General features: G+C 44.9%; 1 pseudogene across 1 annotated transcript in view; it reads left to right on the top strand.

Annotated features, from left to right (window-relative positions):
• Positions 1 to 1,496: 1,496 nt before the first annotated feature.
• LOC122562787 (solute carrier family 2, facilitated glucose transporter member 11-like) overlaps positions 1,497 to 24,877 on the top strand; it is an 86,706-nt pseudogene continuing 63,325 nt past the window's right edge. Inside the window, exon 1 of the transcript XR_015761293.1 lies at positions 1,497 to 1,606. The product of XR_015761293.1 is annotated as a solute carrier family 2, facilitated glucose transporter member 11-like (transcript). The remainder of the gene's footprint in view (positions 1,607 to 24,877) is intronic.

Consider the following 24,877-nt stretch of genomic DNA (forward strand, 5'->3'; position numbering starts at 1 on the left):
CTAGTTCAGGATTCTCTTAAAGTTAACACGCAGGTTCAGTTGGCTGTTAGGAAGGCAAATGCAATGTTAGCATTCATTTCAAGATGGCTAGACTCACCGACGTTAAGGGCATTTAAATGGGCATTGGACATACATATGGATAATAAAGGAAAGGTGTAGGTTAGATGGACATCAGAGTATTTCCGCAGGTTGGTGCAACATCGAGGGCCGAAGGGCCTGTACTGTGCTGTAATGTTCTATGTTCGATGTACAAGATCAGAGGTGGACTGTTGAGGCTGTATAACGCTCTGGTCAGACCACATTTGGAATATTGTGAGCAGTTGTGGGCCTTGTATCCAAGGAAGGATGTGCTGGCCTTGGAGGGGGTCTAGGGGAGGTTTACAGGAATGATCCCAGGGATGAAGAAGGGCTTGTCATATGAGGAGTGTTTGAGGACTCTGGGGATGTAGTTGACAGAGTTTAGATGGATGACGGTGTGGGGGGTCTGATTGAAACTTACAGAATGCCGAGAGGCTCGGAATGAGTCTATGTGAAGAAACATTTTCACTAGTAGGAGAGTCTAGGACCCGAGGGCACAGCCGCAGAGTGAAGGGACAAGCCTTTAGAAATGAGATGAGGAGAATCTTCTGCAGCTAGAAGGTGGTGAATCTGTGGAACTCCATTGAGGCAAAAGACTGTGGAGGCCAGGTCATTGAGTGTTTTTAAGGCAGAGATGGATAGGTTCTTGATTAGTAAGGTGACCGAGGATTATAGGGAGAAAGTAGGTGAATGGGGTTGAGAAACATATCAGCTGTGATTGAAAAGCGAAAGCAGACTCGATGGGCCAAATGGCCTAATTCTGCTCCTATACCTTATCGTCTTATTACGCCTGACAACCTCATGGCGATTATTTCATTTTTGTTTTACTTGCAATTTCTCTCCCCTTCATATGCTATGGCCAATGTTTGAGTAAGTGAATAGGAAGAGTTTAGAGGGATATGGGCCAAATGCTGGCAAATGGGACTAGATTAATTTACAATATCTCATTGGCATGGATGAGTTGGATCGAAGGGTCTGTTTCCACGCTGCACATCTCTGTGCTTCTATGTTATAAACTCATAAACTGATGGAGGTGAGGCCAGAAGCAAGAGGCTATGGGGAAGATTCGCCATAGTAACATGAGTTAGTAGGGCCCACAGAAGATACCTCTGGGACTTTGGAGGAATTCGCTGTAACTTGGTCCCCTGTCCAATACAGAACATTTCCCACAGATTGCAGTGCAGTTGCTGTGTCACAGTCACTTGGACAGCACCAGTCATTAGGAAAGTTCAGTTCTTCTAAAGGTCAATTGGGCTTCTCATCATGAACGTGTAGAAAATGCAATTCAGGTTTTTTTTTTAAGCATAATTAACAGACCGTGAAGAGCTATTCTGGAATGGGCCTGTTCTTGTACCAAGTATATATGAGAGCCATGCATCGCACCCAGCACTCCTCTGTTCCCCTCTGCCATTCCATTTGAAATTGCCTGGGCCGTGCTCCCTTTGTAAGTTTTCATATCTTTGCAGAAATTGGGAGTAGGAAGTGATTTAGGATCAAGCATCTAATGGAAAATATCTTGAAGGAGCTGGTATGAACATGTAACATCTACTTGAGTATTTTTGCTGCATTTAATATTGTGTATGTGCATTTTCCTAGATTTAATGGTTTGTAGACTATCAGTTTTAGTCTGTAGATCTTGAATTAATTTTACATGTAAATGATGCAAGCTCATGATAAAATCATAGGGTAATTTTTGCCGGGCTGTATTGTCAAATGCAGAGCTCATATGGGAGATCCTGTCTGGGATTTCTTAACAATGCAGACTCACACAATGGCCAGCTAAATTTTCACACAGAAACAAACAAGGCGGGGAGAAGCAAACTGTTTCACAACAGAAACCTAACACTCTCTGAAATGCATTGTGTTTAATTTGCTCAGCACAGCGCAGCACGCTGATAGTGATGGTCTCCAGTGTCCTTATGGGGATGGATTGGAACAATGACATCTATTTACCTCAGAATTAAGGGCTGTGTGATTGCGGTAACTGTTGGGACACCCGCTCTGTACAATGTTTACAGAGAACTCCAATTAACATCCTTCAGAATTGCTTTACCCATTTGCTTCTCTATTTTTCCTTTACTCACAAGAGCTGATGAATTTACTGGGCAATTTGGTTCGTAACATTACTGTCTATGTGGTGCTTAGCAGCATAACTAAACCAACTGCTGAACAGTACAATTCATCGAGGCAGCTGACGAATTAATCTCGAAACAATTCCAAATTGAAAGTGAAGCTGTTCCTTCACTTTCCAACAGTGGTGTGAGTGAGCAATAATTCAGGACGGAGTAGCTTCAAACCTTGGGCCTCTCTGCAATGTGGTGCAGTAACTATGCGACAGGCTGATTGCCCGAAGTGGAAGGCTGTAGCTTAGAAACAAATGGTGGCTCAGTGGTTAGCACCGCTGCCTCACAGCACCAGGGACCCAAGTTTGATTCCAGCCTTGAGTAACTCTCTGTGTGGAGTTTGCACATTCTCTCCATGCCTGCGGGAGTTTCCGTTCACAGGGCAGGTTAAGTGGATTGGCCATGGGAATTATAGGGATAGGGGTGGGATGCTCTTCAGAGGGTCAATATGGACTTGATAGGCCAAATGACCTGCTTCTGAGCTACAGGGATTCTATAATCACAAATAGAGAGTAACAGAATCATTAAAAGTAAGTAGAACGTCTAGTAATTGTTTCATTCTCAGGTCTGGAAAACAATTTCTGTCATGATTTTTAATTAATATTCTTGTGGGAATTACGTTCTCCCACCCATCAGCAGGATTGATGTCAGTGGTGGAATAGAGCAATATTACAGTAGATTATTCCCACGTGAGGTTTAACTGTGCGTTCCATGAAACTCTCTCTAACAGTTACCACCCTATTTGGTAATGTTAGGGCAGATACAACAAAGGTTAATGAGCAAGAAAATCTCCCTTCATTCTCCTGCTAACCATCATCTGTTGTTAAACAGATTTATGGTCAGTGGACCAAAGGAATCTCACAGAATTGTAGCAACTTACTTACTTTGTTGATGTAAGCAGTGATACCAGGGAAGGCACACATCATCTCCAAACTGCAACGGAGTGAGTAATTGAGCAACAGGTATGGAGAGGCACAGGGACAGTCGTGAGTCTGAACACTCATACAGTGTGTGTAGAATGGAGATGAGGTCAGGGTGTGGAGAACAGAGAGAGCACAGAGTATGCAGTTTAAACGGAAGCACAGGATACGTAAAATCTCACCTTAACAATCCTTCACAAACCACCTCTCTCTCAAGGTACTGTATTCTTTTCTTTTAGCCCTTTGTGAAATGCCTTTTTCTGATCAGGGAGCGATATAGATGTATATTGTTATTATAATGGGGACTGATTATCAGACTTGGTGGAGCTGATAGGAATGGTTGATGTTGAAGTGTAGAGGGAGAAGATTACAAGGTGGTGTTGAAATTCTCTGTGTTGGAGTGCTGGATCCTGAAGGGGTTCAAGTCTGTCTGTGTATGCTTTTGATAATTCACTCAAAAGTGGACCATGGATACACAAAGACGGATCAAGATTTATCAAGTTATTTGAAAGTTGAGGGACATTTTATAGTTAAATAGCAAATACAGAGAAGTTTAAGCATACTAGAGCTAATATTGGTGACTATGCCCTGGGTGCCTTAAAACTCATTATGTTTGCTCACTCTAGGTCAGGGCTGACCAATGGCTATATCTCGCATGACCATCCTCATAGACATTATCCTTCAAAGCTGTTGGAAAACATACAGACTGCTGTTTACTCAATTGGATAATTCTTGTCTTTTACTCAAACAGTCCTTTTTGTTACTTGCAAAAATAAATGGAAAATGTTTTTAATTTTAATGCCCACAATATTTTTCCTCTGGGAGGACTAGAAACAGTCTCTTATATGTTGTTCTTTAATATCCGCAGCTTCCAGGACAATTCTGAATTGACTCTCCCACAATAAACATTTTCTAAAGTAAAGTAATCAGTTTTAATTAAAAACAAGTGCTGTGTGCAATTTCATGTATCCATAACTTTGTTACCATTAGAGCTTGCTATTCTAATCCACTCCTGGCTGGCCTTCCAAATCTTATTGCCCATGAATTTAAAGTTATCCGAAATGTTGCTGTTTGTGCAATAATTGGTGGCAGTTTTCAGTGATCAGCCCTGTACTCACTGACAATGACTCTGGGTTAAGACATGCTGTGTGATGGATCTTTATCACAGCCCGTCTGATCAATTTGCTGCTACAGTTCAGTGCCTGATTGTTCTAGTGTGATAGGACAAAACTACTTGGCAGTTTGATGAATAAAGGCTCTTATTTTAAACAAGATGTAGTTTATTGCATGCTAGCAACTAGATGCAAGACATTGTTATATAATTACAAGGGAGACCTTGCTATTAGATCCTACTCCTTTGCAGTCCAAAGCTGTTCTCCCTGTCTGGGTCCATGTGACATTATCCGACTGGGTGGGGCTTAATGTACTCCTCAGCATTAACCCTTTCAGACCCTTCCACCCTTTTATGTCTCTTCTCTGGGCATTTTCCCCATTTTTTACATTATATATTAATGTATAGAATTACACTTACCATGTCTGCCAAGTCCCTTACTTCACTAATTTAGGTGGGATGAAGATTTAACTATTTTTCCACACCACATTCTTTTTGGTTGTAGAACATTGATGACTGTCTGACTTTAGTTCTGTTCTTGACAGTTTTGAAGTCTGAAAGTCCCTTTAAACTGAAGGACTCCTTACCTTTTGGATTTCCTTCACTGAGGATGTCTTTCTGCTGGAGCAGGTGGGTCCTCCTGTAATATGTGGAGAACATTAAATCTCATGAATTTTCTTCAGAGATCATGGCTGCCCTGTTGAAACAGACACTTCAGTTTGCAGTAACTGGGATCTCTGAACCATGCAATTTTCTCCTTTTGTCAGTATCCTGGATCTCTGAGCCAAGCAATTTCCTGATGTCTGAAATCTGCGGACATTGGTTGCCCTGTCTTGGTGGTGGAGTTGTACGCACCACATCCTCAGCCTGTGCTTTTATTTTTAACCTGTTGGAAAATCTGTGCTGAAGTGTGGCCTGTGGCTTGTTGGTCTAGGGGTATGATTCTTGCTTTGGGTCTTCTAGTATATGCAGATGTGCGAGGGGTCCTGGGTTCAAACCCAGACCTGAAAATGTCCTCCTGGAAAGGAGCAGGAGAATCGACGTTTTGGGCATGAGCCCTTCTTCAGGAAGAAGGGCTCATGCCCAAAACGTCGATTCTCCTGCTCTTTGGATGCTGCCTGACCTGCTGCACTTTTCCAGCAACACATTTTCAGCTCTGATCTCCAGTATCTGCAGTCCTCACTTTTTCCTTCAAATCCCAGACGACATGGGTGGCATGGTGGCTCAGTGGTTAGCACTGCTGCCTTGCAGCACGAGGGGCCTGGGTTTGATTCCAGCCTCAGGCGACTGTGTGTGTAGTTTACACATTCTCCCAGTGTCTACATGGGTTTCCTCCCACAATCCAAACATGTGCAGGTTAGGTGAACTGGTCATGCTAAATTGCCAAGAGTGGTCAGGGATGTGTAGGTTAGGTGCATTAGTCAGGGGTAAATATAGGGTGGGGAAATGGGTCTGGGTGGGTTACTCTTTCGAGGGTCGGTGCGGACATGTTGGGCCAAAGGGCCTGTTTCCACATTATAGGAATCTTAATGTCAAGTGTGTAGCCACTTTACCTCAGCTACTCTTCTGGAGCGATAAGGAAATGAAATGTTCTTGTTGAACTTTCAGCTGATGTTATTCTTCAGTCTGTCACCACTGTTAGCTCACCAGGCCATGTTGCACTGAGTACCCTCAGGTAAAAATTTATCAATGGGCTAACATTGCTATTGGCTGCTTAATTACTCATGGTCTCATGCAAAACTTGCTGATTCTTATAATCAGAATTCTCATCAGTGTTAATAACATTTCTGCAAAACCAATAAATTTCCATCTTGCTGACTGTATGAAAAAAAATCTTATGCCAATTTAACTAATGTCAAATGATTCTGTCTTCTGTCTGGATTCCACTATGGGTCTAGGGAGCCTAATGGAAACTTCTCCAGTTATGGAGAACAACCTGACAGGTTGTTCCCTAATCAAACTACCTTTAATTTGTCCTTCCATGACCAGCCATTCCTGGAACATGACTGGCTGTTACTCAACTTGTTGTTCCTTGATTTTAACTCCTTTAGCTCCTTCTACCCTTTGAAGAAGATTAAAGTCAAAGCACACATTAATGTTCAGTGGTGAGAAGTGTGTATATATAGTCTCTACTGTCTGACACCCCTTGTAGCCTACGTCTTTAGTTAAATAGTTTCTGGATCATGTAGTTCCACTGAAAACAGTGTTTCTTCACTGATGGTTATATAGGGACATTCACCCTGTATCAAGTTAGTGAGGTGTCTGTCAAATTTTTTAAAACATTCATTTACAGGATGAGGATGTTACTGGCTGAGCCAGCATTTATTGCCAATTCCTAATTGCCCAGAGGACAGTTAAGAGTCAACCACATTGCTGTAGATCCAGAGTCACATGTAGGCGAGACCAGGTAGTTTCCTTCCCTAACGTTCATGAGTGAACCAGATGGGTTTTCCCCAACAATCAACAACAGATTCATCATTGTCAGTAGATCCTTAATTCCAGATTTTTACAATTTGAATTCAAGTTCTATCATGGCAGGATTTGAACCCAGTTCCCCAGAGTCTTTAGATCCACGAGCCTAACTACTCCGGCCAACCTATTGTCTCAGCCTGCTCCTGCCCCACTGAATTCATCTCCACCTACCTCGATACTGTCCAGGAGCTCCCCCACATACATTTGGGACACCATCCACGCCCTCAACCGCTTCCAAGATTTCAGTTTCTCTGGCCCCCAATGCCTCACCACCCGGAGCCTGGAGGAAGACCGCCTTGGGACCATTCAACCCCATGGCATCAATATACACTTCACCAGTTTCCTCATTTCCCCTCCCCCCACTTTATCCCAGTTCCAACCTTCCAGCTCAGCACCACCCTCATGACCTGTTCCACCTGTCAATCTTCCCTTCCACCTATCCGCTCCATCCTCCTCTCCGACCTATCACCTTTACCCCTTCCTCCTATTGCACTCTCAGCTAACCTCTCCCCAGCTCCACTCCGCTCCCATTTATTTCTCCACCCCCCAGGCTCCCAGCCTCATTCCTGATGAAGGTCTTTTGCCCGAAATGCCGATTTCCCTGCTCCTTGGATGCTGCCTGACCTGCTGTGCTTTTCCAACACCACTCTAATCTTGACTCTCATCTCCAGCATCTGCAGTACCCACTTCTGCCTCTTTAGATTAATAAGTCTAGTGATAATACCACTAGGCCATAGCTTCAACGATGATCCAACTGTGAGCTTGGGTAATGTGCTGCCACCCATCCTCCTTTCAAATGTTATGTCTACGGTTCTTTTGAATTAGCAGTGGCAGAGGGTAAGTCACAATTGGGTCTTAATGAGAAGAGGCACTTGTTATTATAAAAAGATGTAGTTTATTTGGGATAGCAATAGGCACAGGTTACATTAACTAGTTAGACATTATTACAAAGATTATCAAGAGTCAGAGATAACATGGCTGAGTCCACTGGGACTTTGTGTTAGACTGCTTCTTCTCCAGAGAGGAAGTGAGCATTCCTGATGATGCAACTTCAACATTAAAGATTTCAGGACCTATACCTTATGAACATTCCCCTGCTCCCAAGCTTTGTTCCCCATAGTTAACACTTATACATTCAGATATATAAAAACATTGACATTCACTGTTACCCCATTGCCCTCCAAATCCCTGGCTTCACAAATTCATGTGATCGGAGGCTCTTCAACCTTCTTCCAGAATGGGTTAGGTTTCTTCTGGGTTAGTCTCTTCTGACTGGGGAGATTGGTAGGTCATTAACTTGAGGACTGTTGACCATGATTTTGATTCTCTGTAACTCATTTCTCTTCTGAAGGATCTTTTATCTCTTTGATGTCCTAGTATTAAACCTGGTAGTCGTTCCATTTCCTTATCTGGAGGACTCTAATCTCCTGAATTCCCCTTTTGCAGAGGAGCTCTTCTCTGCTGACCCAGGTGGTATGTTCCATAACCTCATCTGGAGAACCTTTAATCTCTGAAAGCCCATAATTCAGGGCCTAGTGGTATTATTGCTAGACTATTAGAGACCCCGGTAATGTTTTGGGGACCTGGGTTCAAATCCTGCCATGGCAGATATTGGAATCTGAATTCAATAAATGTCTGAAAATTGTCAGAAAACCCTTCTGGTTCAATAATGTCCTTTAGGAAAGGGAACTGCCATCCTTACCTGGTCTGGCTTAAATGTGACTCCAGACACACAGCAATGTTAACTTTTAACCATCCTCTGGACAGTTAGGGATGGACAATGAATGCTGGCATTGGTCAGTGAGCCCACACCCTGTGAACGTACCAAAGGAAAAAGAAAAATGGCTTCTATGTTGAAACAAGTATTTTTTTTTCCTTATAATATCTTGGATTTTCAGACCAGACAATTGCTTCTTTTTGATCGTGTTCTTCATCTGTGGATGTAGGACTGATTTCCATGAGGTTGTGTGCAGCTCATCTCCATTTTGTGAAAGCCAAGTGTGTTGAAATGTGTAAGTTATTTACTTCAACTTTTTTTTCATTCACCTTCTGTGGAAGTCTTCCTAGTGAACTAGGTATTTTAACATCCTCAGTTGTGTTACGATGTAACTGTCACTTGCTTACCTTCTTCATCACTGGTACTGATCATTCTTTTTTTGAAAATGCAGAATTGAAAGTTGATTTTGAACCTATGTTAGTTCATTCTCCAACTTAGAATTATAGATTCCCTACAGTGTGGAAACAGACCCTTTGGCCCAACAGTTCCATACCGACCCTCTAACCCACCCAGACCCATTCCCCTTCCCTTTTACTTTACATTTCCCCTGACTAATGCACCCAACCCACACATCCCTGAACACTATGGGCAATTTAGCATGGCCAGTTCACCTAACCTAATCTCTGGACTGTGGGAAGAAACTGGAGTACCTGGAGGAAATGTGCGCAGACACTTGGAGAATGTGCAAACATCACACAGTCACTCGAGGCTGGAATTGAACCAGGTCCCTGGCGCTGTGAGGCAGCAGTGCTAACCACTGAATCACCATGTCACCCAACATCAAAGTCAAATCTGTTGTACTAATTTGTTCAAGGGCTGTTTCGCCGCATGAACAACCTTAGTTAAATATTGCTCAATAAAGTTGTACTATTCAGTTTGTTCTCAGTGTTTACTTCTTTGATTAAACTTTGTTGATTTTTGTCTTATGAATCTTCTTCAACGATGACACCTTTTCCTCCGCTAAAATCTGCAATTTCCTTTCAGGCTAACGTGGGTAACAGATCCTTTCTTCTTTGAGGGTTCCACTCTGAGCCGAGGAAATTGAACACAATATTCTATTTGTTGTGCCTTGACTGTTGGCCGACAATGGTTTGTTTCTGAACCAGTTAATAGCTTAGAATTAGTTGAACCTCTTCTGCTATTTTAATGGTGTGGAAGCCAGAATAAATGAAAGGAATTGATTGTGAAATATGTACACATTTTTAACTCCCTGATGCTGTGTTGCAGTGTTTCTTGTAGTATATCTTTCCGCTTGAGTGTTACCTTACCTGGACCATGTAGGTTCATTGCTCCAGGCTGTAATCTTTGTTCCTTCAGCCATGTTATTTGATCTGAGAGGACAATGACTATTGCACAAAGCTTAAAACTAATGGGCTGTCCATTAACATACACAAGTTCTATCAAATTCAAATTGATTTATTACTATATTCCATCAGGAATATCTTGGAATCCTTTTAAAATAGAAATACATTACTCTAAAGAGGAACATTTTATGCATTAGTCTCATTGTATGAGTAAGGATTTGTTTTTTTTCACTGGTCTGAAATGTGTCTGACTTCTACACATCTTCTGGAAGTGATTTATAATTTCTTCAGCTTTGTGGTTTGTCATTGTTGGGCACTGTTTGTGTTCGAAAGGGATATTTTCATTCTACAGTGATAGCACTAACTTTTCCTATGTGCTGTCTGGCCTAATCTTTGTGTTGGCTTGTCATGTTAACACCTATTGTACTCTATGCTACTTTCTCCCCACCCCCACCCTTCTCTAACTTATCTCTCCACCCTTCAGGCTCTCTGCCTTTATTCCTGATAAAGGGCTTTTGCCCGAAACGTCGATTTTACTGCTCCTCGGATGCTGCCTGAACTGCTGTGCTTTTCCAGCACCAATAATCCAGAATCTGGTTTCCAGCATCTGCAGTCATTGTTTTTACCTCATTGATTTTAACCCTACTGCGAATCCTCTTGCAAGGATGCCTGCCTTGAAGAAGTTTTCCTCCTCTCTCTACAAGAATCTCAGGGAGTCCCTCTCCCACTGCAACTCCCAGGACATTTCCTCTGCCCTGAAGCTCTTCAACCATGTTCTGAAACAAACTCGCTACCACAGCCACATTTGCTTCCTCAGTGCCTGCCTCCGGAACCAACTCATCCCACACGGACTCCGGACCACTTTTAAACCAGCAGAGTTCGGACTCGAACAGGACAAACAGTACAGACTACAGATTCAAAAACACCAGCAACAGTTCTCCTTCAAGATCCTCCACTCCACGCTTGCAGCAATGCGCCGGCACCTAACCTCTCTACAGTCTGCCCTGCCTCAGCTGAGGGCCACACTCTCTCAGAATTGCAAAGGACCCACTCTGTACTACATCCTCAGGAGAATTCATACTCTCAACAAACAGTATTTCAACTCCGTCTCAAACATCAAAAACCGTAAGTACAACAAACTTTTATTTACCCACCTCCATAACCAGCGCTCCTCAAACGTTCCAGAAGATTCCCCCAGCCTCTGGAACTGCTCAGATGCCATTAGCCATGTGGCTGGTGCAGCTGCCACACGCACACTGATTGATGATGTCACTTCCGCCCCCATCATGGCCACTCCCACAGCCACCTCCGCCCCTCACAATTCCTCATGCATCACACGTGACATCACTTCCGCCCCTCACATCATCGCTGATGTCACACGCTCAGTAACTTCCGCCACCCCTACTACCACCACTTCCACCCCCACCAGCGCCACTCACCTGCATTCTGCTGACACCCCCCCCACAGATCCCACTGTCACTATTCCCGGCCCCCAGAACCCTGAGGGGAACACCACCCCTGCTCATGACTCCACCCCTATTCCCTCCACCACCACCCCCACTCCAGTTACTGGCTCCACCCCCACTCTCAGCTCCACACCCACACCAGATCCCAGCTCCCAGCCCTGCCGAGTTTTGACCATCCCTCCAGACCTCCCTCTCACTGAGGACGAATGATCAATCCTCAGCAAAGGACTCACCTTCATCCCCCTCCGTCCACGCATCAATGAATTTAATACACGCTGTGACGTCGAACAATTCTTCCGCCACCTCCGCCTCCGAGCTTACTTTCACAATCAGGACTCCTGCCCACCTTCCGAGGACCCCGTCGCCACCTCCAACACACTGCATCCACCTGGACACCCCGCGCTGGTCTATTACCTGCCCTCGACCTCTTCATTTCCAACTGCCGCCGGGACATTAACCGCCTCAACCTGTCTACCCCCCTCCCCCACTCCAACCTCTCACCCTCACAACACGCAGCCCTCCAATCCCTCTGCTCCAATCCCAACCTCACCATCAAGCCAGCGGATAATGGGGGCGCAGTGGTAGTCTAGCGAATTGACCTCTACACCGCTGAAGCCAAACTCCAACTCGAGGACACCTCTTCCTACTGCCCCCTCGACCATGACCCCACCCCCCATCACCAAACCATCATCTCCCAGACCATACAGAACCTCATCACCTCAGGAGATCTCCCACCCACAGCTTCCAACCTCATAGTCCGGGAACCCCGCACTGCCCGGTTCTACCTCCTTCCCATGATCCACAAGCCTGACCACCCTGGCCGACCCATTGTCTCAGCATGCTCCTGTCCCACTGAACTCATTTCTACCTACCTTGACACTGTCCTAACCCCCTCGTCCAGGAACTCCCCACATACGTTCGAGACACCACCCATGCCCTCCACCTCCTCCAAGACTTCCGTTTCTCCGGCCCCCAACGCCTCATCTTCACCATAGATATCCAATCCCTCTACACCTCCATCCGCCATGACCAGGGCCTCCAAGGCCTCTGTTTTTTCCTCTCCCAACATCCCCAACAGTACCCCTCCACCGACACTCTCATTCGTTTGGCCGAAATGGTCCTCACCCTTAACAATTTCTCCTTCGAATCCTCCCACTTCCTCCAGACCAAAGGGGTAGCCATGGGCACACGTATGGGCCCCAGCTATGCCTGTGTCTTTGTTGGCCACGTAGAGCAGTTGATCTTCCGTAATTACACCGGCACCACTCCCTACCTCTTCCTCCGCTACATTGATGACTGCATTGGCGCCACCTCGTGCTCCCGCGAGGAGGTTGAGCAATTCATCAACTTCACCAACACACTCCACCCTGACCTTAAATTTACCTGGACCATCTCTGACACCTCCCTCCCCTTCCTGGACCTCTCCATCTCCATTAATGATGACCGACTTGACACTGACATTTTTTACAAACCCACCAACTTCCACAGCTACCTGGATTACACCTCTTCCCACCCTACCTCTTGCAAAAATGCCACCCCGTATTCCCAATTCCTCTGTCTCCGCCATATCTGCTCCCAGGAGGACCAGTTCCACCACAGAACACACCAGATGGCCTCCTTCTTTAGAGACCGCAATTTCCCTTTCCACATGGTTAAAGATGCCCTCCAACGCATCTCGTCCACATCCCGCACCTCCGTCCTCAGACCCCACCCCTCCAACTGTAACAAGGTCAGAACGCCCCTTCCACCCTACCAACCTTCACATAAACCAAATCATCCGCCGACATTTCCGCCACCTCCAAACAGATCCCACCATCAGGAATATATTTCCCTCCCCACCCCTTTCCGCCTTCCGCAAAGACCGTTCCCTCCATGACCACCTGGTCAGGTCCACGCCCCCCCTACAACCCACCCTCCCATCCTGGCACTTTCCCCTGCCACCGCCAGAACTGTAAAACCTGCGCCCACACTTCCTCCCTCACCTCTATCCAAGGCCCTAAAGGAGCCTTCCACATCTATCAAAGTTTTACCTGCACATCCACAAATATCATTTATTGTATCCGTTGCTCCCGATGCAGTCTCCTCTACATTGGGGAGACTGGGCGCCTCCTAGCAGAGCGCTTTAGGAAACATCTCCGGGACACCCGCACTAATCAACCACACCGCCCCGTGGCTCAACATTTCAACTCCCCCTCCCACTCTGCCGAGGACATGGAGGTCCTGGGCCTCCTTCACCGCTGCTCCCTCACCACCAGGCGCCTGGAGGAAGAACGCCTCATCTTCCGCCTCGGAACACTTCAACCCCAGGGCATCAATGTGGACTTCAACAGTTTCCTCATTTCCCCTTCCCCCACCTCACCCTAGTTCCAAACTTCCAGCTCAGCACTGTCCCCATGACTTTTCCGGACTTGTCCTACCTGCCTATCTCCTTTTTCACCTATCCACTCCACCCTCTCCTCCCTGACCTATCACCTTCATCCCTTCCCCCACTCATCTATTGTACTCTATGCTACTTTCTCCCCACCCCCACCCTCCTCTAGCTTATCTCTCCAACCTGCAGGCTCTCTGCCTTTATTCCTGATGAAAGGCTTTTGCCCGAAACGTCGATTTTACTGTTCCTCGGATGCTGCCTGAACTGCTGTGCTCTTCCAGCACCACATCTGCAGTCATTGTTTTTACCTTGTCATGTTAAAAGATTGTTAACAGACTGATTCCTGGGTTAGCACAACTGACATACAGGGAGAGCCAGGATCGATTAGGACTACATTCACTTGTGTTTAGAAGAATGAGAGGTGATCTCTTAGGAACCTATAAAATTCTAATAGAATTAGACAGGGGTGATGCAATCAGGGTGTTCTCAATGACTGCAAGTCCAGAACTAGGATCACAGTCTAAGGATAATGGGAAAGTCTTTTAGGACATTTTTTGTTTTTTTGTCATTTACAGAAATGATTTGGATGCGAGCATAAGAGGTACAGTTAGTAAGTTTGCAGATGACACCAAAATTGGAGGTCGTGGACAGCAAAGAGGGTTACCTCAGATTACAATGTGATCTGGACCAGATGGGCCAATGAGCTGAGAAGTGGCAGATGGAGTTTAATTTAGATAAATGCGAGGTGGTGCATTTTGGGAAAGCAAATCTTAGCAGGACTTATACACTTAATGGTAAGGTCCTAGGGAGTGTTGCTGAACAAGAGACCTTGGAGTGCAGGTTCATAGCTCCTTGAAAGTGGAATCGCAGGTAGATAGGATAGTGAAGAAGGCGTTTGGTATGTTTTCCTTTATTGGTCAGAGTATTGAGTACAGGAGTTGGGAGATTGTGTTGCAGCTGTACAGGACATTGGTTTGGCCACTGTTGGAATATTGCGTGCAATTCTGGTCTCTTTCCTATCGGAAAGATGTTGTGAAACTTGAAAGGGTTCAGAAAAGATTTACAAGGATGTTGCCAGGGTTGGAGGATCTGAGCTACAGGGAGAGGCTGAACAGGCTGGGGCTGTTTTCCCTGGAGCGTTGGAGGCTGAGGGGTGACCTTATAGAGGTTTACAAAATTATGAGGGGCATGGATAGGATAAATAGACAAAATCTTTTCCCTGGGATCGGGGAGTCCAGAACTAGAGGGCATAGGTTTAGGGTGAGAGGGGAAAGATATAAAAGAGACCTAAGGGGCAACATTTTCACACAGAGGGTGGTATGTGTATAGAATGAGCTTCCAGAGGATGTGGTGGAGGCTGGTACAATTGCAACATTTAAGAGGCATTTGGATGGGTATATGAATAGGAAGGGTTTGGAGGGATACGGGCCGGGTGCTGGCAGGTGGGACTAGATTGGGTTGGGATATCTGGTCGGCATGGACGGATTGGACCACAGGATATGTTTCCATGCTATACATCTCTATGATTCTATGACAGAGATGAGGCAGAATTTCTTCACCCAGAGCTTGTATAATTCTCTGCCACAGGAAACTGTTGAAGCCAAAATATCAAATAAGGTATCGATACAGTTCTTAGGGCTAAAGAGGTCAAAGCGTACAGGGAGAAAGCAGGAACAGGGACTGAATTGGATGATCAGCCATATCATATTGAATGGCAGGGAAGGCTTGAAGGGCTGAATGGCCTTCTCTTGCTCCTAATTTCTATGTTTCTTTTGAGATTATAAAGAGCCTTGGTCTGTTGCTCTCTTGTTGTAAGGTTGTCCTTCTCTTGATAGGATCTGCCTGCCTGTTATCTAGTTTCTGCTATCACACTTGGAAAAGCCTTCTTCAAAGTTACATTTTCCTTAATCTGCGATAAATCTGCCAAGACTCATCAATAATTCCATTGGCAATTCTGTCTCTGATGCTTGATTTCAAAATGTCACTGTCACAGTTTTCCACTATTCTATAGAGAGCATTAATGAAATTATCCATGGATTTCTCTGGATGTTGAACTATTGTGTTAAACTGTGCTGTTTTTCTGATTAAAGTAATTATTTAAAGCTGATATAGTTTATTCAAAAGTATTGGCACCTTTTTAGGCAATTTATGAGCCATCTGCTGTAGCCCCTTGCCCCTCTTACCAGCTCTAAGGTGGAAGTTTTCTTTACTTGTGTAGCTTTTTGCTCTGCAGTTGCTTCCATAGTGCTGCTAATTACTTGCCTTTTTGGGGCCTTTCAGTTGCTGACTGACTGTATGAGTCGTCTTCAAGCAGTGATTTTCATAAAGTGGCAAACTCACTCCTTCGCAAATGTATTGTTTTCATTGCAATCACCTTGAGCAACAATCATCCCTGCTAATCACCATGTTGTTTGATGTGGCACCAACTACTGGTGGCTGGGATTGGGTGGAATGTGACCACCATCCCTCCTTTATACTGGATCCAGGGACCTATCAAATTAACAGAGGCAGAGAGCTAACCACTGAAGATTCTTAATGACAAGATGTCATGACAAGGTATGGTAGCAATAGGTACAGGTTGCATTAACTCATGAGGTATAATTACGAAGACTATCAGGAGGAAGAGATGATACATATGTTACTATTGGGACCACCAGCATCTCTTATACCAAGGATCTAAGGACCTGGTTAATCAAGTGCAGTAGAACAGAACAATCAGTAGTCTAATGAGAAGACTATCTTGAGATGTAGTTTATTGCAATGATAGTGATGAGGTACAAAATTATACTGGGATGATTGGCATTGTTACAAGATTATAGGAACACTTGGATTATAGGGAAAAAGTTTAAACCTGTTTTCCCCACCCAAGTCCATTGGTATCACCCTCTTTGGGGATGCTTCATGAACTTCTCCACATTAACCCTTCCAGACCTTTATGCCCCTACCAATGTTTCATAAAGCTCCCACTTAGGTGGCCAACTGTCCAGGACTGTTCTGCACACACACTGCAGTGAAGGGATGGTGAACAATTCATAGGGACATTAAAACAAAGTGAACACTGGCATTTAAGATGGGGAAAAGGCAGGGTGACTGCGCCATTCAATGGAACATGAGTTGGGAGGTCTCAGACTTGAGGATGTGAAGGGATTATTTTAAAGATCAAGGTGTTGTCAAGCCAGAATTCAATGAACATTGTGCACAGGGATGACAGTTTAACAGACTTGGTGTACATTTGGGTATGATTGGAGTTTTGGTTGAGCTCAAATTAACAAAGGCAGCTCGTTCTTCCCCAGAACCTCCTGTGCTTCCCATATCATTGGTATTACAATCACTGTTTAAAGTTGGCAAAGAAATTAGGCTGTGTACCACCAGAACAAGCTGTGCTGCAGAAACCCACTCTCAACAAAATGGCAGCCAGAACTCATCCAGCTGTGTTTGGCACTGTGACATCCTGGTGGATGGGGTACTGGAATGGGCGTGCCATGCAAACATACAACATCCTGATATGTTATTGCCATCTGGTGGCTGGGAGTAGGGCTCCCTCTGATTTTTTTACTGGCTGCATGGACCTCTGAGGTCAATGGCACAAACAGTGCGCCAACTCTGATTGGCATGTGCCAAACATCGGAGTGGCTGTGCGCATGTCTTGGAAGGCACATTTTATAGACACAGCTATTTTGTGTTGTTCATTGTTCGGTTTGATTTTGTGGTTGTGTTAAAGCTCGATGCTTTCAGCTAAACCTTGTTGGTGTGGTGATCCAAAATTAAACACAACCTACTGGCACAGTGGCAGCATCAGAACATTTTCACAGCTCACATCAAAGGAAATTGGGAGTTTATGACACACAGCTATTAACAGACCTTGAATATTGCAGCTCTGAGAAATGATTGGACAGGCCAAGGTTGTTTTCCTTAGAGCAGAGAAGGCTGAAGGTTGACTTAATCAAGGTGTACTGAAACTTGAGGGGCTTAGGTAGAGTGGACAGGGTAGACCTGTGAGCGGGGAGCACAGACTTATGACGGTGGAAAGATTCATGGGACATCAAACCCCACAGTGCGGAAACAGGCCATTCAGCCCAACAAGTCCACACCAACCCTCTGAAAAGCATCCAACCCACACTCATTCCCCTACCCTATCCCTGCATTGCCCATGACTAATCCATCAAACCTGCACACCTTTGGTCTGTGGGAGGAAACCAGAGCACTCGGAGGAAACCTTCGCAGACATGGGGAAAATGTGCAAACTCCACACAGTCGCTTGAGGGGGTGGAATCGAACCCAGGTCCCTGGCGCTGTGAGGCAACAGTGCTGAAAACTGAGCTGTCTATCTTAGATTAGATTACTTACAGTGTGAAAACAGGCCCTTCAGCCCAACAAGTCCACACCGACTCTCCGAAGAGCAACCCACCCAGACCCATTTCCCTACATTTACCCTTTTACCTAACACTATGGGCAATTTAGCATGGCCAATTCATCTAACCTGCACACCTTTGGACTGTGGGAGGAAACCGGAGCACCCGGAGGAAACCCACGCAGACACGGGGAGAATGTGCAAACTCCACACAGACAGTTGCCCGAGGCGGGAAATTGAACCCGGGTCTCTGGCGCTGTGAGGCAGCAGTGCTAACCACTGTGCCACCGTGCCGCCCATCTTATTAGTTGACTTCAGAGACATGGTTGTCTTTGTAAGCAGGTTGTGTGTTTCAGGAATATTGCTGTGCTTCCGTTTGCAGGTGGTCTTGCGTTTCTGATAGATTCATTCACGACTGTTCATTCTTAATGCTCGCTATGTCTAACAGTGGTACTACTCAGTGGCCAGGTTAACGTGTACTGACAAGTCTCTTATGGGTGAAAGTTTTTTAAAAAATCAAAATGGAATTTCTCCAAAGTAGTCGTGCATATCATTGGGTGGGGAGATGGGAGCATTTGCAATTTTGATGAGAATGTAAGTACTCGCAGGAATAAGCCAGAGGAAGCCTCTGGCCTTCTCACCATTTAGTTGTAGCAAGATTGAATTCCATGTTCCAGCGCTATCAACAAATCAGCTTCATACCCAAAAATCTGTTTGCCTTGATGAATGTTCTCATTGACTGATTGTCTGTGGCTCTCTGGTATAGAGAATTCTAAAAGTTCACAAACTTCAGAAGATGTTTCTCTTTGTATTGATCCTAAATAACCTTTCACTTACCTGAGGCTTTCCAAGTTCAAGACAGAGGAAAGAGTCTCTCAAAAAAGCCATAATTAAGTCGAAGAATGTTCTTCGTGTCAGTGAAATCAGGCCCTCATTCTTTCTTCTGAATTCCAGGCCTTTGAACTGTGTTCAAAAAGTAACTACCTTGGGTTGATATTTTTTGATGATAGCGCAGTACAAATACTGCTTAAGCTTGTGTCATACAAGACAGATGTCCAAACATTTTCCCTCATTGTTCAGAAGTTATTTGTGTTAATCGAAAGAGTTTTTTGAGTCTTTCTGTGAAATCCCAGACCAAACTGTATAGTGCATTTATCCCAAATGACACCAGCCCGGGGCAGACAGGAAGACATTTAGAGTGTACTGAGCTGCTGCTTGTTCCATGTGTCATATTCTGCTTGTAATTTGAAGACTCCAGGAACACTGTAGCTTGAACAGCAAGGTTAGGTCACGTGGGATACAGGGAGAACAAGCCATTTGGATACAGAACTCGCTCGAAGGCAGAAGACAGAGGGTGATGGTCAAGGGTTGCTTTTCAGGCTGGCGGCCTGTGACTGGTGGTGTGCCACAAGGGTCGAGCCTGGGTCCACTGCTTTTCATCATTTAGTTAAATTATTTGGATGTGAACATAGGAGGCATGGTTAGTAAGTTTGCAGATGACACCAAAATTGGAGGTGTGGTGGACATTGAACAAGGTTACCTCAGAGTATAATGGGAGTTTGAGCGGATGGGCCAATGGGCTGAGGTATAGCAGATGGAGTTTAATTTAGATAAATGTGAAGTGCTGCATTTTGGTGAGGCAAATCAGGCAGGTCCTGGGGAGTGTTGCTGAATATAGAGACCTTGGAGTCTCAGGTGTATGGGATAATGAAGAAGGTGTTTAGTATGCTTTCCTTTATTGGTTAGAGCATGAAGTACATGTTGCAGCTGTACAGGACATTGGTTAGGCCACCTTTCGAATAATGTGCGCAATTGTGGTCTCCCTTCTATTGGAAGTATGTTGTGAAACTTGTAAAGGTCCAGAAAAGATTTACAAGGTTGTTGCCAGGGTTGGAGGGTTTCAAAGGTAGGAGAGGCTGAACAAGCTGGGGCTGTTTTCCCCGGAGCATCGGAGACTGAAGAGTGACCAAATAGAGGTTTATAAAATCATGAGGGGCATGGATAGTGTAAATAGAAAAGGTCTTTTTCCTAGGTTGTGGGAGTCCAGAACTAGAGGGTATAGGTTCAGGGTTAGAGGGGAAAGATATAAAAAGGACCTAAGAGGCAACTTTTACACGCAGAGGGTGGTACGTGTATGGAATGAGCTGCCAGAAGAAGTGGTGGCGGCTGGTACAATTGCAACATCTCAAAGGCATCTGGATGGGTATATGAATAGGAAGGGTTTAGAGGGATATGGGCCAAGTGCTGGAAAATGGGATTAGATTAATGTAGGATATCTGGTCAGCATGGACGAATTGGACCAAAGGGTTTGTTTCCATGCTGACAGGTCTGTGACTCCATGAGACACACACACTCACAATGGCAAAGCTGCACTCTTCAAGGCTAAAGTCAATATGAGACCTATACAACCTCCACTACATTCCCATCAGTCTGCCAGAGAGAAACACACTGAATTGCAACAAGTGTTGGTTACCTTGAAGACCCTTTGAATCTTTGCCAGACCTGAAATTGTGGGGCTCACTGTGGAGTAACACACGTCATCATCTCTCATAAAGCGGTCAAATGGGAATTTTCAACTTGTCACAGCATTTGTCTGTAATGGGCACTGAAGTAAGCCATAACCTTCACTTGTCAGACATTGACTCAACATTACAATATTGGCCTGTAGAAACATATCATTGTAACAGCTTTGACCAACACTTTTTACTAGAATCTATTTGCTTGATCTTCAGTGACTTACTATAGAGTGGTCACACCGTATAAAGGTGTTTGATATCTACTAGAGCTGCCATGGACATACCTATGTCTCAAAATGTCCTTGAGGAATTGACATTTCATGTGCTGGGTGATGTTCGCGAGAAGGGGATAGCCGTTAAGATTGCAGTCAGACTGTACTGTGGTGATTGCAATCCTGACAAATGTCTACAACTGGTAACATGCATGACACACTTTGTTGATGTGATCTGGACATTAATGCACCAGATGGGTTTTTTTTCCTGATAATCAGCAGTGGTTTCATGGTCATCATTAAATTCTTAATTTTTATTGAATTCAAATTCTTCCATCTACCATTGCAGGATTCGAATGCAGCTCCGCAGAACGTTATATGCATCTCTGGATTAATAGATGATCAATGCTCGTTTGTCACAGATGGTGCTGTGTTGAAGTATGGCATAGGATCAATCCCGAAAATCCCCAGAGATATACATGTCTCTCTTTCTTTAATATTGTTCGTATTTCATTATGTGAACACAAAAATTATATTCAGCCTAAAATATGTTAACATTGAATCCTGAGACCATGGGAATGAGAAGTAAATGAGGAATGTTTGCTGGGAGTAAACAAAGAGAAGTGAATGCCAGAGAAGTACATTATTAAAATCACTGGCATCTAACAATTCTCAATTTTTAAGATATTAAGGTAAGGATATAAAAATGCTACACGTTAAGGTAATTGATTGCATGGTGAGCTAGTTAAACCTTGTCTGTTCCCTTACTACTCTGTTCCGTTGCCTGATCTCGGAGATGCATAAAATTGACTGGTGCATCAATTTAATCTTTAATCCATCTGCCCTTGTTACTTGAAGCAAGTTAGCTGTACAAGTGGTTGCATTTTCATCATATATCAGCCTTGAGGATTCGTCCATTGTCAACCACCCCCCATTTGATAGTTACTTATGAAAGATGAGTACGCCTTTGGATCTGCCAATTGCCTGCAGTCACATTTCTGTTGGACCCTGTTTGGAAGGACTTATTAATTGTAAATTACCACTCAATCCGAGGTTAGTCAGGTGAATAAATGGGCAGTATCTATTGGTGACATTTGCTTACCCTCCTGCTCATGTCTTGATCATTAACCAGCACAAGCCCAGTCATCCTGCCTGCCAGTGTGTGCAAGGGAGAACAATTAGTGTTTATTTTCAAAGGGAGCTTAATGTTTGGCAACACATTCACTTTGCAAAGACGGTAATAAGAAATGACCTCTGCAAGCAGGAAGTGCTGGAGAAACTCAGCAGGTCTGGCAGTATCTGTAGAGAGAGAGACAGGAGCAAAGTTAATGTTTCGAGATCAGTGAGCCTTCTTTGGAACTGAAAATAGCTGGGAAGAGTGGTATTTATGCTAATGATGGGTGAGGGAGAATAGGTTACATGGAGATAGTGCCCATAGAGAGAGTTAAAAGGGATAGGCAAACATAGAGATTGTTGACGAAAAGCTGAGAGACAATTGATAGGAAGTGCAAATGGTTGAAAATGGGCAGGCGATGCTCAGAGGAACCCATATGCCACAAGACCTAGGGGTTTGGGGGCAAGTACCAAACATGCAGGAGAATTTGTGTTCTGAAATCATTAACCTCAATATTGATTCCTGAAGGGTGTAGGGTATCTAGGCAGAAAATGAAATGCTGTTCCTCTGGCTAGTGTTGAGCCTCACTAAAGCGATGTAGCAGGCCTGAGATGGAAACATGGTCAGGGGAACATGGCAGGCAACTGAAGCTCAGGGCCTTTTTGTTCATGGACAGAGCGAACATGCTCCGCAAAGTGGTCACCCACCCTGAGGTTTGTCTTTCCAATGTAGAGGAGACAGCATTGTGACCAGTCAATGCAGTAAACTAGATTGAGTGAAGTGAAAATAAAACACCGCTTCACCTGGAAGGTGTGCCTGGGACTGGGATGGTGAGGAGGAAGGAAGTAAACAGGCAGGTGTTATGTCTTCTGCAGTTGCATAGGAAGGTGCCATGGGGCTGTGGGGTGTTGGTGGGAGTGAAGGAAGAGTAGACCAGGGTGAACTGGAGGGAACGGTCCCTGTGGAAAGCTCATGAGGGATGGGAGTGGACAATGTGTCTGTTGGTGGTATCCTGTTGGAGGTGGCTAATGATCCTTTGGATGGTAGGTGACAATGAGGGACACCCTATTACTGTTGTGGGAGGGAAGCGATGGGTTGAGGGCCAAAGTGTAGGAGATGGGTGGGAGTCTTTGGTTGAGGAAAAAGGTGGATATTTCTGAGGCTGCTATGTGGAAGTTGGCATCATCAGGTGTGATGGAGACGAAGAAACTGGGAGATTGGAATAGAGTCTTTACAGGAAGCAGGTGGGAAGATGTATAGTTAAGATAACAGTGGGAGTCAGTGGCTTTGTAGTAGATATTGGTAACCAGAAATGGAAACAGAGATGGCTAGGAAGGGGAGGGAGGAGTTGGAGATGGACTAGGTGAGGGTGACAGTGGGGTGGAAATTGGAAGTGAAATTGTTAAGTTTTTCCAGTTCCAGATGAGAGAGGAAAGCAGGACATTGGTGTGATCAATCTATTAAAAAAAAAGAGTTGTAGGTGGGGGTCCAGGTAGGAGCAGAACAAGGAATATTCCACGTACCTCACAAAGAGACAGGCATAATGCAGGTACCCATGGCCATCTGTCTGACCTGAAAGAAGTGGGAGGAATTAAAGGAGAAGTTTTCAAAGTGAGGATGAGCTCAGCCAGACAGAGGAGAGTTGTGATGGATGTTTTTATTATTTAATCACTCATTGGACATGCACATCACTGGTTGGCCAGGATTTATTGCCTGTCCCTAGCTATCCTTGAAAAGGTGGTGGTGAGCTGCCATCTTGAACCGCTGCAGTCCACCTGCTGTGAGTTGACCCACAATGTCATTAGGGAGGAATTCCAGGATTTTGACCCCGTGACATTGAACAAAATACTTCCAAGTCAGGATGGTGAATGGCTTGGATGGTGAACTTGCAGGTGGTAATGTTCTCATGTATAGGCTGCCCTTGTACCTCTGTGTGGAGATGATCATGGGTTTGGAATGTGCTGACTTTGGCAAATTTCTGCAGGGCATCTTGTAGAAAGTACACACTGCTGCTACTTAAGCATCAGTGGTGGAGGAAGTGGGTACTTGTAGATGTGATGCCAATCGAGTAAGCTGCTTTGTCCTGGATGGTGTGGAGCTTCTTGAGTGTTGTTGGGGCCACACTCATCCGGCAAGTGGGGAGTATTCCACCACACTCCTGACTTGTGCCTTGTAGATGGTGGACAGGCTTCCGGGAGTCAGGAGGTGAATTACTCGTCACAGTATTCCTGACCTCTGACCTGCTCTTGTAGACACTGCATATAAATGGCAAGCCCATTTGAATTTCTGATCAATGGTATCCTCTAGAATGCTGATAGGGGATTCAGTGATGGTAACAGCACTGAATGTTAAGGGGCAATGGTCAGATGGTCATTGTCTGGCACTTGTGTGGCACAGATGTTGTTTGCCACTTATCAGTTCAAGCCTGAATAGTGTCCAGATGTTGTTGTATTTGAACATGGACAGTTTCTGAGCTGCGAAAGGTGCTGAACATTGTGCAATTATCGACGAGCATCCCAATCTCTGACCTTATGATGGCGGGACGATAATCAATGAAGCAGTTGAAGATGGTTGGCCCTGGGACACTACCCTGAGGAACTCCTGAAGATATTTCCTAGAGCTGAGAAGAGTGATCTCCAACAACCATTTTCCTATGTGTTAGGTATGACTCCTTGTTTGATGAAGTGGAGCGTCCTAAGACCATCCTAATTGGGGCGGGGGGGGGGCAGGGGGAGGAATGAATGTGTAAAGGGATTGCATGATCCATGGTGAAGAGGAGGTGGCCTGTGTCAGCAAACTGGAAACTTTGAAACCAACATAGAGCATCTGACGAAGCACAGATGTAAATGAGAAGGGATTGGACAAGGAGAGAAAAAAAGATCGAGTCAAAGTAGGAAGAAATAAATTCCATGAAGCAGGGACAGGCAGGAAGAATGAGGCTGTTTATGGAGCTTGGGAAGCAGGTAGAGGTGGGCTGTACAGGGTTCGGCCACTATGAGCTGTGAGGGTGTCAGAGGGGGATGCCCGGATGGGATAAGATGCCCCAGTTGAAAACAACGCCT

Source organism: Chiloscyllium plagiosum, unplaced genomic scaffold (assembly GCF_037043375.1).
Source record: "Chiloscyllium plagiosum isolate Xiang-an unplaced genomic scaffold, Cpla_swu_hap1 HiC_scaffold_24, whole genome shotgun sequence".
Lineage (NCBI taxonomy): Eukaryota > Metazoa > Chordata > Chondrichthyes > Orectolobiformes > Hemiscylliidae > Chiloscyllium > Chiloscyllium plagiosum.